This window comes from Tupaia chinensis, unplaced genomic scaffold (genome assembly GCF_000334495.1).
Source record: "Tupaia chinensis unplaced genomic scaffold, TupChi_1.0 Scaffold144831_1, whole genome shotgun sequence".
NCBI lineage: Eukaryota > Metazoa > Chordata > Mammalia > Scandentia > Tupaiidae > Tupaia > Tupaia belangeri.
The window spans coordinates 11,404-16,805 of record NW_006204691.1 but is presented as its reverse complement, the minus strand read 5'-3'; the positions used below and the strand labels follow the sequence as shown (position 1 = coordinate 16,805).

The 5,402-nt window shown below is 43.8% G+C and overlaps 2 pseudogenes; one reads left to right on the top strand and one right to left on the bottom strand.

Moving 5' to 3' along the window:
* The first annotated feature begins 217 nt into the window (after nucleotides 1-217).
* LOC102499758 (glyceraldehyde-3-phosphate dehydrogenase-like) lies at nucleotides 218-1,230 on the top strand (annotated as a pseudogene).
* A 2,211-nt stretch (nucleotides 1,231-3,441) lies between these two features.
* Nucleotides 3,442-3,883, bottom strand: LOC102499337 (protein phosphatase 1 regulatory subunit 14B pseudogene; annotated as a pseudogene).
* Between the last annotated feature and the right edge of the window lie 1,519 nt (nucleotides 3,884-5,402).

The following is a 5,402-nucleotide window of genomic DNA, read 5'->3' as shown; positions in this document are numbered from 1 at the left end:
AAGAGAGTCACAGCAAAGTGAGAAGGAATAAAAATGGGACAGACAAAGGATAAACAGACCTCAAAAACAAAACCAGTTTTACATTCTACCCTTTCGGAGGACAGAAAGAGGACAAAGTAATAAATGGGAGCAAGGCAGATTGACTGTTCTGACCATGGACCCTTAAAATACATGTAAAGTGACTCTCTGCCCCTCCCCATTAGATAGATAGCCGCGTCCCGGAGACATGGTGGTGAAGGTTGGAGTAAACAAATTTGGCCTCATTGGGCACTTATTTACCAGGGCTGCCTTCACCTCTGGAAAAATAGATATCATCGTCATCAATGACCCCTTTATTGACTTGAACTTCATGGTGTACATATTCCAGTATGATTCCGCCCATGGCAAGTTCAATGGCACCATCAAGGCCGAGAATGGGAAGCTTGTCATCAATGAGAAGTCCATCACCATCTTCCAGGAGCAAGATCCCGCCAACATCAAATGGGGTGATGCTGGTGCTGAGTATGTTGTGGAGTCCACTGATGTCTTTACCACCTGGGAGAAGGCTGTGGCTCATTTGAAGGGTGGGACCAAAAGGTTCATCATCTCTGCCCCTTCTGCCCATGCCCCCATGTTTGTGATGGGTGTGAACCACAAAAAGTATGACAACTCCCTGAAGAGTGTCAACAATGCCTCCTGCACCACCAACTGCTTGGCCTCCAGGCCAAGGTCATCCACAACAACTGTGGCATGGTGGCGGGACTCACGACCACAGTCCACACCATCACTGCCACCCAGAAGACTGCAGAAGGCCCCTCAGGGAAGTTGTGGAGTTATGGCTGTGGGGCTGCCCAGAACATGATCCCAGCATCTACCAGGACTGCCAAGGCTGTGGGCAAAGTCATCCCGGAGCTGAACCGGAAGCTCACCGTTATGGTCTTCCATGTCCCCACCTCCAACGTGTCAGTCGTAGACCTGACTTGCCACCTGGTGAAAGCTGCCAAATACAATGACATCAAGAAGGTGGTGAAGCAGGCATCACAGAGCCCCCTGAAGGGCATCCTGGGCTACACCAAGGACCAGGTAATTTCCTGCAACTTCAATAGTGACACCCACTCCTCCACCTTTGATGCTGGGGCTGGCATTACCTTCAATGACCACTTTGTCAAGCTCATTTCCTGGTATGACAATGAATTTGGCTACAGCAACAGAGTGGTGGACCTCATGGTCCGCAAAGCCTCCAAGGAGTAGAGCCCCTAACCACCAGCCCCAGTGTGAGCATAAGGAAGAGAGGCCCTCAGCTGCTGGGGAGGCCCTGCTCCCACTCAGTCCCCACTACACTGAGAAGCTCCCCTCCTTGACAGTTTCCATACCAGACCTGTACAGAAGGGGAGGGGCTGGGGATCTTGTGTGTGTATATATATATATATATATATATATATATATATATATGATGTATATATATGTAAAGCTGCTGCAGACATACACAACTGAGCAACTGGACAAATGAAGAGCACTGGATTCTACCCCCATATACCCTAAAAAATTAGCCAATTTCTAAATGAAGGGTTCTTAAGCTGCATTGGTTAAGCCTGCTCCTAAGCCTACAAATGTGCTATTACCAAATAAATCTGCTTGCTCTTTCACTCTTCTTGTGTGCTGAATTTAGTTATTTGAAACACCAAGAACCTGATTATTCTAAGATTAAGCACCGTCTCCAGCGACATAGCTATTGTGGTGAGCAAGACAGGATGTAAGCCTCTACACTATTCCTTAACCTCTTTGTCATTTTTATATTTATTTCCATTGAATCTTTGCTAAAGTGAGACAACTGAGGCAATATTGATAGCTCTTGGGGTAAATTCTCCTACAGAGCTAGAAACTGCCTCTGGAATGATCTGTTCTGTAACTCCCTAGAAGTGAGAGAGTCTCCTTTTCTTTACATCTCTCCATTCACCTTTAATCCACTGGGTCTTCTAACCAATATGAGTCGGCCTGCATGAAATTCATTGTTCTTGGACAGGGCTCCTGCCATATCAGACTGAAAGTCCCTCTGCCCCAACCATTGAGGCCTTAAGCTCTTAGGAGTGACAGCCTCCTTCTTTTTTTATAGTGCTTTATTTATGATCATCTTGCAGACACAGGTCAGTATTAAAGGCCACTAGGGTGTTCACCACTTAAAGCCACCTGTGTGAGGATAACCTGGTCTTAAAATGAGTGATTTAGGACTTACCTGGGATAATAAGGTAAATCCAAGCACCAGTCAGATTCATGTTTGTTTGGCCCTAATAGAAATTCTTGATGACATGTGGCTCTTTATCTTTCTTGAAACCTTTTTTCTCCCATCTGGCTGATCCTCCTCACTTTCTTCTGCCTGAACCCTACCTTTGTCCTAATGTATCATCTTTTCTGCCTGGGGAAGGAGATACTCTGAGAAAAGGTGCTCCAATATGTCATTCCCTTTCTCATATTCCTGCTTCCTACTTAACATTTGTAGGACCCACTCAGATTATTGTGGGGACTCATGTTGCTTCTATGATCTGTTGGAGGCCAAATTTGGGGGAGAAATGATTAAGGATCCTAGAATTCAGTAGTCAGGATACACAGGATATATGTCAGGGGACAGGTATGTGCCTCCATTTATGTCATTTTCTTAGTCATTCTAGGGAGAAACATTTACAGACTTCCTCACCCCTAATAAAAATACTTTTTTCAATTTTTGAATACTCATCTGAGGCCCAGAGTGAATCACTCACCCTCCATCCAACACCTGCACCTCTGCAGTGTTTTCTAACAAGTTTTTCTGCTTCAAGTTTATAGCACTTCTCTGCTTAGCCACATTTACTCCCAATTATGCACGAGACAATAATTTTGCTTATAACTTTCCTCATATGCTAAGTCAACCACCTTGAAAACGTAAAGAAATGGGATGTTTCTGTAGGCTTTTGTTAGAATTTTAGAGGGATATAATTAATAACCAAGCCTATCAGGAAAAAAAAAACAACTATATAAGACTAGGGAAAATATGTACCTTTTCTATGGTTTCTCTCTTTAAGTCTTCAATGTGTCCTCAGTCATTCCTGGGGAAAAAATATGCCTAATATACCACTATGAAAATTCTGTCTTAATTCAAAACAATGACAGGCAATTTTCCGCCAGTCTTCTCTTCTTTCTCTCTCCCTGCCTTCTTTTTTTTTTTTTTTCCCACCAAAACCATATCCTAGCTATATTAAATGGCCCAAGATGCAGAGTCGATATAAAAACACAAAAAGGCCCATCAGTTTAAAAACAATAAAAAGATCCAAAAATGGAAAACTGAAGGGGCAGGGGAATGAACTCCTAGGCCAGGGGCTCAAGGAGTCTTGCTCATGGCACCAGGCATGGCCACAGGTTCCCCTGGTATTTCTGTTGCTACAAGATCTGGGATCAGTGATTGTCTTGTGAGAGTCACTTATCACTTGGGTCAGGACCCTTACTTCTTCTGGGGTGTGCTCAGCTTCTGCATGCCCCAGATCTTGTCCAGCAGGCCAGAGATGAAGGCCTCAAAGGGTTTGTAACTGTCAATCAGCAGCCTTGGACCCTGAGCCTGGGTATCATCATTCTCCATGTCTAGGAGCTTGTCCACGTTGATCTCCAGCTCTGGGATCTCTTCCAGGCAGTCACACAGGCACGTAAGTTGCTCCAGAATTCACTCCTCCAGGTTCAGGCACTTCTGTTGCTCCTTGTGGTCATACTTGAGGGTGACTTTACATTGCCTCATGGGCCCTCATTGTCTACCACCAGGGCCCTTGCCTGAAGCCCCAAGGGGACTCTGAAAGTAGATGAGAGGGGCCCTGGGCCACCACTGCCTGGCCTGGGGCTTGGGCTGCTAATGCCAGGCCCCTGGGGGGCCACTGTCTGCCATGTTCCTGCTGGGGCCACAGGGCCATGTGTACTGTCAGGCCTCTCCCTGCACTGCTGCCTGTGGAACATCTGCTGGCTGGCTCATAGCTGCTGGCTCAGGTTAGCTTGCTGGCTCAGCTCCGAGCTCCCTATCTTCTTTAGAGATTCCCTTCCTAGACAATTTCTTCTGTCATTCACTAGAATGGCTTTTTCCAGAGGGACGACTCACTCTCCGTCCTTTCTATACCTGAAGTTGCTTTCAGTTTAGAACCAAATGGGAGTCTCAAAGGAGATGCCCATATCAAATAACTATCTCCAAAAAGAATTAAAAGACCTACTGCCTTTTAGGAGCCTCACTTGGGCTCAACTATATATTTTTCTTCTCCAAGGTAAAACCAGATGAAGAATAGGTCATAGCCAACAGAAGAATTCCAAGGATCCTATAGTATCTCAGTCTGAAGACGTTCAGCCAAAATGTTCCTGGGGACCAAAAAGGACAATAGCAACCTGGGGATGCCCAGGCTAGTCCTGCAGCTTAGTTTTCTTTCAAGGGATGCCTTGGGTGGGATCTGTACTTTAGAATGCTATAAAAGCAAGAGATACCCCAAAGATGCCTGGATGCAACAAGGCCAAGGTTGCATGGCCATCTAGCAGTTTCTATAAGGGAACCGATGGGGACAAATTGTCAGAAATGACTAGCTTGTTCACACTGGGTCATTCATTGCTTAGTGGGCACCCCAGGACAGGTCTCTGCCTCTAGGTTGCCTACTCCTCTGTCTGTTATTCTTTTCTTTCCAGGTGTCATGGGAAAGTAACCACTCTACCCCCATCCCCAGGACTCACCTCATGGCTGTATCTTTAATAATTGGAAACAATTTGATTCTGATCATTGGCTGTATCTTTAATAATTGGAAACAATTTTTTTCTGATCATTGTTGTTTGTATATAGAAATGCTACAGATTTTTGTATGTTGATTTCTATCCTGCCACTTTACTGTATTTATTTATTACTTGGAAGTTTTTGTGGATACCTCTGGGTATTCTGTGTATACAATCATGCTGAGCAATTATGCTTCTATGCCGATTTTCTTGAGTCATACTATTAAAGGGATTTGTAATTTTTTAAATGCTTTTTCTGCATCAATTGAAATGGTCATTTAATTTTTATCTTTCTTTCTGTTGATATGGTCTATTTAGCTTATGGTTTTGTGTACGTTGAACCACCCTTACATCTTTGGAATAAATAAAGCCCACGTGGTCATGATGAATAATCTTTTTTAATGTGTTGTTGGATATGATTTGCTAATATCTTGTTGAAAATTTTTGTATCTATATTCATCAGAGACATTGGTCTGTAGTTTTCCTTTTTTGTCATGTCCTTATCTATTTTGGGAATGAGGATGATGAAGGAACTTTAGAAATAATTTAAAAGAAATGGAGGTTACTTCTTTAAAAGTTTTGTAGAATTCAGAAGTAAAGCCATCAGGACCTGGGCTTTTCTTTGTTGGGAGGCTATTTATTACTGATTCAATCTCATGGTT